This window comes from Cheilinus undulatus, linkage group 22 (assembly GCF_018320785.1).
Source record: "Cheilinus undulatus linkage group 22, ASM1832078v1, whole genome shotgun sequence".
Taxonomy (NCBI): Eukaryota; Metazoa; Chordata; class Actinopteri; order Labriformes; family Labridae; genus Cheilinus; species Cheilinus undulatus.
The window spans coordinates 24,382,637-24,393,435 of record NC_054886.1 but is presented as its reverse complement, the minus strand read 5'-3'; the positions used below and the strand labels follow the sequence as shown (position 1 = coordinate 24,393,435).

The 10,799-nt window shown below is 36.5% G+C and overlaps 1 protein-coding gene across 1 annotated transcript in view; it reads left to right on the top strand.

The window, feature by feature from the left end:
- Positions 1 to 2,203: 2,203 nt before the first annotated feature.
- si:ch211-168d1.3 (ras and Rab interactor 2) overlaps positions 2,204 to 10,799 on the top strand; it is a 71,561-nt gene continuing 62,965 nt past the window's right edge. The window contains exon 1 of the mRNA XM_041778963.1: positions 2,204 to 2,400. The gene's annotated coding sequence lies outside the window, so the exon portion shown is untranslated. The remainder of the gene's footprint in view (positions 2,401 to 10,799) is intronic.

Genomic DNA, 10,799 nt, shown 5'->3' with positions numbered 1-10,799 from the left:
ATAACATGAAGAGAACTTCTAAACTGCATTAGAGGTTTTGTGTAATATCTGCTCTACGGTTTCAGAAATGTTGGAATGTTTTGGGGTATTTGTTTAGAAATTTTCCATCAATTTACCATGGAATTTGAGGGAAATTTATTTGTAGATTTTTGGGAATTTGATGGGAAAATATGATTTGATTATTTAAAATGTCCTAATTTCAATGGATATTTAAGGGGATTTATATAAATGTTGGGCAGAATTTGTTTGGAAATTTTTCATAATTGCAAATTGTATTTAGGGGGAAATTATTCATAAAACTTTAGGAATTTTATTTTAAATTTTGTTTGGAATTTGCATGGTAATTTTAAGAAATTTGAGCAATTCTAAGGAAATGTCTTCCCAAAAAAATGCAAATAAACTCCTCAAAAGTTCCTGTGAAAGTATCTAAAAATTTCAAAGCAAATCTTCCAAAAAACATAAAATCAAATTACCCATAATTTTTAGAAGCAAACCAATCCCATTTTTTTAAATCAAATTCCCAAAGTTTAACAAAAAAAACCCTAATAAATAAATAATTTAAAAAATTAACTAACACTTTACTGTGATGGACAATTTACACATAAATTACCCTAAACATTCAAACAAATACCCTAAAATTTCCATAAAGATTAAGAAAAATTTCAAAGAAAATTCCCTCAAAAATGACAAATTATTTCACCCAAAACTCCATAGAAATTCTGGATAAATTCTAAACAATTACCTGAAAACCTTTGGATATATTCCGTAGAATTTCCATAAAAATTAAGAAAATTTTCCAAGAAAATCCCCACAAAAATTCCAATCAAATTTTCACCTCAAAAATTCAAATACATTTCCTGAAAAAATCATAAAAAATTCTAGGAAAATTTCCTCCCAAAATTTCAAATCAAATTCTCAGAAATGTACAAATAAAATTTCCAAAAATTTAATAGAAATCAATGGAAGATTTTCAAACAAACTCCCCAAACATTCCAAACATTTCCATAAAATTCAGGAAAATTTCAAAGGAAATTACCCCCAAATGAACAAATACCTTCCCCAATTTCCTAACAAAGTACCTCAAAATTAAAAAGAAAAAAGAAAAAAAAATCTCCCAGAAAACTTCAGGTCAACATTCCAACTTTCACAAACGTATTTCCCAAGATTTTTTTTTGAAAAATTCTTGAAATTTTAAAGCGAATGTCCTCAACATCCTAAGAAGATAGTTAAACTTTTGTAGAGCTTCCAGACAGTTATCTTCAGAAATCTAACAGCAGAATTTGTTACTGTGTTGTCGGAGAGCCATGATGTAATACTGTCATATGCAGATCTCAGGAGAATAAAGTTACGTTACTAACACACCATCCTCTAACCTCTCTCCTCTGGAGTCTTCTGTCATCTAAACTGGCCCCTAACGTTTGACTCAGTTGTTCTGGTGCTTTCAGCCTTGTCTTACGGTGGCCTGTGGCGCCATCCAGTGGAGGAAATTTGAACTACAAATCCACACCTGTTCGAGAAAGAGGGAAAAAAATTGATGGATGCTGCAATCCAGAAATAGCTCATACACCAGAAAAAAAGCGCACTGTGCGTCAAAGTCCAGTTCCGGCTGTGTGACGCTCTAACAGCTTTACCATGGACACGGTGTTAGAGGGCTGTGATATTTCACATTTAAATTCCTCACTGGAGAAATGCAAATAGGTTTAATTAGCATTCACAGAAACTTGCAGCATGCTCCCACCTTAACAGTGTTGTATGAAAGTGTTTTATATAATGAGGATATTGGGGGGGGGTCAGTTGTTTTTAGATACTTTTTGGGGGTTTGTTTCCATCTTCTTCTCTCTTTAAGATTTAACCTGTTGATATTGGGGTATATTGTGGCTCTAAGTTAACGCATTGAAAATATGTTTTTATCTTATGTTAAAATTTTAAAGGTTTTGTTCTTTATAGAGTTTCTAGCTTAAAATGACGAACAATACCCTTTTAAAGACTTACGGTATGGAGTTTTACGCGGGAAACGCCCTGTTTATTGTTTTCCAGTCGAGCAAAAGTGCTCTTGTTGTCAAAATCCCTCTCTCTCAGTGGCATAATGTGGTGTGCTTTGGCGTGTGAGTGTGTGTCAGAGTCAGGGAGGCGGGAGGGGGAGGGTTGGGGGGCACCCACAGTGTCTCTGCTGTGACTGTGTATCACTTCAGATGCTCAGACAGAATTAAAAATGCGCTCCTCCGCCTTGTCACCACTGTTGTGCGCATTTTCTTGACGAGCCCGCGTTCCCACAGCATGGTGCTCGGACTCAGAGGCTCAGCACTGCTTTCCTCATCACTCACCGTTAAAGTCGCGCGGACGCCTAATTAGACAGCAGAGCACGCGCTGCACCTGTCCCCCCCCACCTTCACAGAAGAGGTAAGTTGATTTTTTAAGCTAAATTAGCCTAAAAAGTGCGAACTGTTTTCTTGAACCAAGTGAAAAAACGCCGCCGGAGTTTCCTGGAGAGTTTTCACATGCCTTCTGGATACAAGCTGCTGAATCTGTATTAATATTTTCTCCTCCCTTTGAAGGTTTCTTTCTATTCTCAAGTTCAAAGCGCGTTGGCGTTTGTTGTTTAACGTCGTTTCCGGTCAGCAGGGGACGTCTTGGTAAACAATGCTGCTTGGTGATTCATGCATATGTGACATTCAAGCTGTGCCAATTAATCAATTAGTGATCATGGAGAGTAGAATATGGAAATGAGGCTGTCACTCAGGCTATCCCACTGCCTGGCTACAGCCCAAACTGTGTCATAATTTAATTAAAGAGACGTTTTATCCTCTTTGTGGACTTTTTCTGATTGTTTCAGACTGGAATGATGTGTAGGTGTTCAGAAAATCTAATTATTGGCAGACAGGTTGGTGCTCATGAAGTCAGCGGAGCATTTGTTCGCACTGTGTGAGCTGACTGCTGGCTTGCTTTCAACTTTCAGTGAAGACTTTTCAGAGTAATGCAGCACATTTTTTTTCTTTTGTCCTGTGGAAACAAAAGCTTTAAAAGTTTTCAATCTGTGCCCACAGGAGCAGAAGTTCAGCTCCTTTGTGGCTGATTTTCTAAAACAAAAATGTTCGAATGTGCCTTTACATGTATGCACCTGCTCCTCTCCAGCAGCCAGAAACATGCTCAATTAACCACTCAGACTTTTATTTTTGATCTCTTGTCTCCCCTCTGAGGGCAAAGTGAGTGTAATCTCACACCATTGGACTGTTACATAACTTTAAAACTGAAGTGCCATCCTGGCTGCGTAGGAGTGGATGTGATGTTCCCACTTCCTTGCTGTTGTTTTGCTCGTTAATTCTGAGAGGCGCATTACTGTAAGTGGCGTTTTTGTGACTTTTCGAGATGCAGATGAGGCCCGGAGCAGCTCTGATTGCCTCAAAAGTCCTCATTGTGATTATGCAGGCGACCTACATGAAGTCTGTGATTGCTGAGGTTGTACTGACATGTTGATTCTGATGTGTGTAGTTATGTGTGAGTGCTGCATTCTGGCCTGTGCTGTGTAGGAGGAGTGTGATCGCAGTGTGCCCGAGCATGACGCTCAGAGATGCTGGACACCGTTCAATCTTTTGCTGAGCCGTCTGTCCTCAGCGCTGCACAGACAGACATGTTACAGTAACCTGACTCATGGATGCATGGTAGGCTTCCCCCGGCACCATGCAGAGACTGTCATTAATAACATGCAACACAGCAATGGCACACACCCGGAGCTTGATGCAACTGTCCCTTATGTTGGAAAATCTGGCAGCTACGCATTAAAAATGATGGGTGGTATGCGAGAAAACCTGGCAGGGATGAGCATCAGTTCTTTTTTAAGCAATATCAAGCAAACTCACTGATAAACAACACAAATACTGACCAGCAGTGGCAGCTCTAGTCTGTTGGGGCCCTCACTGGGAGGTCCCTCCAGCCAGCTCTCAGTTATGTTGGAAATAACCCTAACCCTAACAAAAAATGCTTGCTATTGCAAGCATTGTAACATCTCCAAAGTTTATATTGATGTCAAAAATAGTAAGCCTTTCAGTTACAAACTAATGAAGCAGTTCAATATGTAGAACCACGCTGACTTGGCTTGAACCTCCTTGGTTTTAGTTCCAAGCACTAATATTTTCATATACTTATATTGCAACTCCTTGACCTAAGTGTGGCTGAGCTAAACTGCCAAGACGTCCAGAAAAAAACAATGGAGGACAAGGAAGGGGTGGAAAGTAGCTAATTGAGTAGCTTTTTGTAGCTAGCACTTTTTTGAGTATGTTTTAAAATCATTGCTTGTACTTTTACCTAAATATACTTTGGGGGAAGTATTGTACTTCATTCTATTTCCAGAAGCATCACGTACTGAGTAGAGAATAAACACCAAAAGCCAAAACAACAAGGTTCCTGCTTTTCATGCCAAAACAGCTCATAGGAACCTTACAGGTCTGTGACAACTGCTCTTCCATAGCAGAGCATTACTCGCCATGAAACAGGAAGTAGTTTTTTCAGGGGCTTAAAACACCTTTAATGATTGTTGGTAGACTAAAGGACAGTGTATTAAAAAAGAGAAGCATCATAATGGATTTCAACAGTTTGACTTTAAAATACACATGGCGGTGAGTAGCGCATGGCGAGAGAATGATCCTGCTTTTCATGCAAAAACAGCTCTTACCCCTCTTAAAGTAGGTTTTTAATGTCCTTAAATCACCATCCCTCCCCATGCCATTATGGGAACCTTACAGGTCTGTGAAAAACACTGTTGCCATAGCAGAGCAATACTCGCCACAAAACAGGAAGCAGTTTTTCAGGGGCTTAAAACACCTTTAATGTCATGATTGTTGGTAGACTCAAGGACAGTGTATTAATAAAAGAAGCGTCATAATGGATTTTAACAGTTTGACTTTGAAAACACATGGCGGTCAGTAGCGCATGGCAAGAGAATGATCCTGCTTTTCATGCAAAAACAGCTCTCATCCCTCTTAAAGTAGGTTTTTTATATCCTTAAATCATCCTCCCTCCCCATTTCATCATGGGAACCTTACAGTTCTGTGAAAAACACTGTTGCCATAGCAGAGCATTACTCGCCACAAAACAGGAAGTAGTTTTTTCAGGGGCGTAATCACCTTTAATGTCATGATTGTTGGTAGAATCAAGGACAATGTATTAAAAAAAGAAGCAACATAATGGATTTCATTAGTAGGTGTGGCCTAATGGCTCAGTGGTGCCCCCTACAACATTTTTAAGTCCCCAGCAACATGTTCAATAAGGCTGAGACAAATAAATGATTAAAATGATAACAATCGCATATCAAAATTGGTAGATGCCACTTGGTGTGGTTCACCCAGGAAATTGATAATTTTTACTAACAGCTGAATTCCTTTTTGATGATTAACAGAAATAATGAAGAGAAATGTTCACCAATGACTCGCAAGATTTAGATGGGACACCAGAGATCTAAAAAAGGAACAGAGTTTCTGATACAAGATGTAACAGGATATAATGATTACCCTGGGCTGTTGGAAGTTCATTTCATCTATGACATTTGCCCCCACTCACTTTGTGTTTTGTGTAAAAGACATGACAGTTAATAGCTGGTAAACCTCTCTGTATCTGATGGTCATCAGTACTTTCAGCCATTTTTGCAGCGTGCCAGGACCCTGAGATGCACAAAGGTGCGAGAGCCCGTTCATTGCTGCTTCCAGCCCTCATCTCTTGTTGTTGAAATTGCACAATAAGGAAAGATCATATTTTACTGTACAAACCCCATGGGTATCAAAAGTAGCAACTCAGTGCCTGGAAATTTAAGTAAACTTTCAATTACTTACTTTTTAATTCTACTGGAGGAGATTTAAAGACTAGTATTTTTACTACTACTCAAATAAATCTTAACCAAAGTAAGTGTACCTTTACTTGAAAGCAATATTTTGGTACTTTTTCCAGTTTTGTTAAATATTTAGTAGCACATATGGAGAGAATTATTTACATCACATCCCAATACAGCGAAAGCTGGAGTCTGGATATAACATTAAATTCAACATTTCAGTTGAATTTAATTCTAAAAGTGTAACTTTAACTCTACTCTGAGTGAAATGTTCTTCAGTGTTGGAGTTTTTGACAGTGTAGATCCACCAGTGTTAGTTCGGCTCTGTAGAGTCAATTGATTTTAGCTCTTCCCACCGCAATGTCAAATCTCGGGATATGTGTGGGCAGAGTTTCCCATCATGCCCTTGGGCAGAGTGCTCAGATGTGCTTAGATGTGTTTGCATGTTGACTTTTGTGCAGTGATCTCTGCTGGGGTTCTCTTGGTCATGTTTCCAGTGATTTGCTATTAGTTTTTTATGTGGGACACATTTGCACCATGAGTGAAGTTAGAACCGAGTTTGAGTTGTCATCCTTGACTTTAGATGTTCCTCAAAGATACATAGAGCTTGTTCTTCATTGGTATACAATGCCTTGCAATAAGGTTGTTCTTCCAGAGGAGATTAACCTTACCACAGATTTTCAAAAGTTCCTGCAGCTCTGTTGTATTGTAAAATATTTAACACTTTAAAAATGTAGTTTACCTATTTGTACTGTGGACTGATATAAATACTTTTCAAGTGTTTAATGAAACTCTATATGAGCTTAATTACCACTATCAATGTTATTGTGACTTTAACTTTATTATGGAGGTGTGTCTTTACCTGAATAGCCTAGTTGGACATCTATGCTCTTGTTGTTTTTGCCAACAAGGAAAGATCATATTTCACTGTACAACTCCTCAGTGTCTATTCAGTACTCGATACTCAAAGTAAACCTTAAATAAGATACTTTTTACTTTAACTTGATTTGATTTATAGACCTGTACTTTTACTTAGGTGAATTTTAATCAGAGTAACTTAACTTTCACGTTAGTGCAGTATTCATAAGAAGGCTTTGATTCTCATGTCAGACATCCTACTTGTGGCGCTCCCAGTGATGAAAATCTCTGACCAATCAGTGATCAGAAGTGTCTTGATGGCAGTTTGACATCGGCTCAGCTTGCTGTGAACCTTGCTGGAGGTGACACCAAAAAAGGGAACAAGGTACCAGGTACAGGAAATTTTAGTGCAGCTCTGTATATTAACACATATTGAACTTATTATTACTTGATTTATACATTTTGGGAAAAATAATTATAATGTGAATAAAGTTGTATAATATTCACATTTAGGCTGTCACTGTTGTGCAATGTAGTCTGATATAGATGGCTGCATACAACGTGTCTAAATATGCAGGGTTAATTAAAAAATGTAGAGTTGAAACAAGTTGAGATGTTACTGAAAGTGGTAAAGTTCTTTAAGTTTTTCTCTTTAAGTTTTCAGGTGAAATGCATGTGGACAAGGCAGTGCAACAAGAGTGAACACTGTCCCCCTTCAGGAGGTTCATCATTTCAAACTTTGCTCTTTAGATTATTTTCAGGCTTTATAACTGTATTTATAGGATAGCTGAGGAGAGACAGGAAATTTAGGGAGAGGGGGCCGGGAACGACATGCATCAAACATCTGCTAGGGTTGGGATTTGAACCTGCAACCAGTGCATCAAGGACTATGGCCTCTGTATACAGGTGTATGCTTGATCAGCTGGGCTAATTCAGTCACAACTTTGCACATTTTGAGCCTAAGTTGTTTGCAAGTTTGTCATCTGTCTGGGGCCCCAGGAAGTAGCTTGCTCTGTCTGTTGATAAGCAGTGCCTCTGCTGACTAGTGAGATCAAAACTTTGACTTCTGACTGATAACTTATGTTACCTAAAAATGGACTGAACATTAGGTCTGGCATTTCAACATCTACATAAACTATAATGGTATAAATATTGTCTTAACCTATATGTCATTTGAAAATCTGTCAGTAAATTCAACACTTATGCTGTAGTTTAAACCTTATTCTGCCTTCTGTCTTTAAGTTAATGTTGAATTTGTGTAATATGTTAAACATGCAAACACAAAAATCCCAGTGCCAACAACTGTGAAGACTTCACTGAATCAGCTCGTAAACAAAATGAAAAATATCCAAAGTCAAAGTAACTTTGTAGAAGTGAAAAAAAAATATTCACAAAGTTGTAAAAAAGCATCCCTGCCTTTGTATTTCTGCACCTCCTCCATGATTCCTCACCATCACTCAGCACACACCCCCACCCTCCAACCTACAACCCAACAGAGAGTCAATGCAAAAATACCGACTAACAAAACTGCAGCACAAAAACACTCAACATGACTAGAGCGCTGCAGAGTCTGATTGTAAACATGAACTCAATGCACCATGACAAAGACGATGATACAGTGATAGGAGGCCCTAAGTTTAGTTTAAAGGATTCAACTCTCTTGTTGTAGCGCCATTCCCAACTTTCTACAAGCATATTTTGCCTCTTTCTTTTCTTTGTTTATTGTAGGATCCATGACTGGCTAAAAAAGTTTTTATTTCAAGTCAAAACCTAAACAAAAGCAGAGTCACTTTTTCCATAATAATTTGATATATTAACCTCATTTATAAATCACTTTCCAAAGCATGGGTTTACAATGTGCTTTGACATGAACAGAAAACTAAAGCAACAGAAGCCAACAAAAGACAAAGAGAACCAAAAAAAAAATGACGCCCATTAGCAGAACCCAAACAGTTAAAGAAATTTAACCAAAACCTGATCAAGATAATAATTCAACAACATCGTAACACATCAAGAACTCTAACGTCAGGTGATACCATGCACATAGAGACATCACAGGACATCAATCAGAGAGCAGGGATCACATTGACATCACAAGAACCTTAAAAACAACAAGAACCCAGTAGGAACCCAGTTACACAGGCTGAGACTGAGAGAAAATTTAACCAAAATTTAAGACGTAGAAATTAAAAGAGAAGCAAAGAGGAATAGAAACAAATGAGAGTTTAACAAATTAAGGGGGCAAAATGAAAAAGTAGATAAACTGAGATAAAACAAGCTCTTTTACTATATAGGAAGTAAAATTAATAAATTTAATTGCAAAGGTATACAGGAGAGAAGCAATAAAAGACAGAAAAGCATAAAAATGTGGATGGCAATAACAATTAAAAACAGCCAAAGGTGGCAAGGGAAAAAAATGAGTTTAATTGAAATAAAGGCAAGTAAAAGATTAAAAGGAAATGAAATGTGCTAAGAAACTAGAAGAAAGTAAAAATCTGTTAAAAGAAAAACAAATAAGAAGATAACATCACATGAAAGCAAGTCTATAAAAGTGAGTTTTGAGCAGTGGTTTTAAAAGATGTCACTGATTCTGCATGTAGGTGGTTGCAAAGTCGAGGGGTCCTGATGAGGAAGGCCCTATCACATTTAATTTTAAGTCTCAACTTTGGAACGACCAGGAGGCCCCCTACCTGAGGATCTCTGGCTGTGGGCTACCTCAAAGGGGGTTAAAAGTTCTCTTATATAGACTGGAGCCAGACCTGTAAGTGCTTTAAAAGTGATGGAAAAATTCTGCGTTACTCTTTGGGAAATCAGGTTCAGGCCCACCCTTCCCTTTATGCAGACCACGCACAGAGCGTAGGGCCTTGTCATATGTGAGGGGCCTCACTTTTTTTTCTCCCTCTCTGCACATCATTCATCTGTGTTTACATAATAATTATGATCATTGTAATGTAGATAAAGTGTTTGCCAAACTGGCACATTAACTGGCCATCACGTATCTGTAATTAACCCTAAAGATATCTGTTTTTCAGATAAGAGCTTCTGAAAGACACAGGTCTGTGGTAGCATTTTGTTTGTTATCCTTGTTAATGACTTCCTTATAACTCAGAATTGCTTTTTTATATCTCACTGTCTCATACTAAAATACAAATTGCAAAGACTTTGTATTTATTATGGTTGTTATGTTGAGTGTATCGAAGCCCATTTCCACCACTTAAAAAGAAAAAATGCAAAAGTCAGGTATTTCTACAAAAAATGTAATCCTGAGTGGAAAATCAAAATAAGAAAATAAAAAGTCAAAGTAATGACATAAAAGGTCATAATAATGAGATAATAAAGTCATATTATGAGATCAAAAACTCAAAGTAATGAGATAAGTCAAAGTAATTAGATAAAAGGTTATAAAAATTAGATTTAAAAAATCATAAAAATGAGATTAAAAAGTCATAACTTTGAGATAAAAAAGCCAAAATAATGAGATAAAAATCAAAGTAATTAGTTAAAGGTCATAAAAATTAGATTAAAAAGTCATAATTATGAGATTAAAAAGTCATAATTATGAGATTAAAAATCAAAATAAAGAGAAAAAAAAGTCAAAGTAATCAGATAAAAGGTCGTAAAAATGAGATTAAAAAGTTGAAATAAAGAGATTAAAAAGTCATAATGAGACTAAAAAGTTATAAGTATGAGATTAAAAAATCAAAATAATAGATTAAAAGTCAAAGTAATCAGATAAAAGGTTGTAAAAATGAGATAAAAAAAGTCAAAATAATGAGATAAAAAGTCAAAATTATGACCTAAAAACTCAGAATTTAAAAAAACAAAGGTCAAAATTAAGGGCTACAAAGTCATAATTATGAGATAAAAAAAAATTATGAGATAGAAAGTGAAAGTTATGAGCTCAAAATTTTCACAATTTTGAGATAAAAAAAAGTCAATATTATGAGATGAAAAGTCAAAACTATGAAATAAAAAGTCATAACTACTAGATAGAAAGTCATAATTGTGAGATTTGCTTTAAAATAATAGATTAAAACTAGTCAAAACTATGAGACAAAAACTCAAACTTATAGAATTGATAGTCATAATTATGATATAAAAAGTCAAAATTATGAGATAAAAA